The 373-nt window shown below is 63.0% G+C and overlaps 1 protein-coding gene across 1 annotated transcript in view; it reads right to left on the bottom strand.

Annotated features, from left to right (window-relative positions):
- Positions 1–373, bottom strand: part of CSNK2A2 (casein kinase 2, alpha prime polypeptide) — a gene marked incomplete at its 5' end in the record, with an annotated part of 21,430 nt that overhangs the window by 2,964 nt on the left and 18,093 nt on the right. The window lies entirely within an intron of this gene.

The following is a 373-nucleotide window of genomic DNA, read 5'->3' as shown; positions in this document are numbered from 1 at the left end:
GACACCTTGTTGTGTAACTGAGGGACAACGGGTCGAGCAAGAGATTTCCCCCTCCTTATAAACTCTGCCTTGTCTGCACAGCCACCGCCGGCTGCAGATCAGCACCGCACTCGCTGCTGCGGATCCCCAGTCTCTGGGCAGAGGGGTACACCCAGCACCCCATGAGGGGTGGGGAAGCTCCCTGTGCTGCCCATCGCCACGGCAGAGAGCTGGGTACAAACCCCCCGTCAGCTAACCAGCAGGCGCCAGAAGCGAGGAAGCCCCTGCCGGACAAGCAGGCTGTAGGTGCTGCGGGAGGAGCTGACATTCCCCAGGTGGAAACATCGACATACAGCCACGCTGGCCATCTCCCGAGGCAGGCACGAGTGGCGGG

Source organism: Buceros rhinoceros, unplaced genomic scaffold (assembly GCF_000710305.1).
Source record: "Buceros rhinoceros silvestris isolate BGI_N320 unplaced genomic scaffold, ASM71030v1 scaffold29848, whole genome shotgun sequence".
NCBI classification, from domain to species: domain Eukaryota; kingdom Metazoa; phylum Chordata; class Aves; order Bucerotiformes; family Bucerotidae; genus Buceros; species Buceros rhinoceros.
This window is presented reverse-complemented; position numbering and strand designations above follow the sequence as displayed.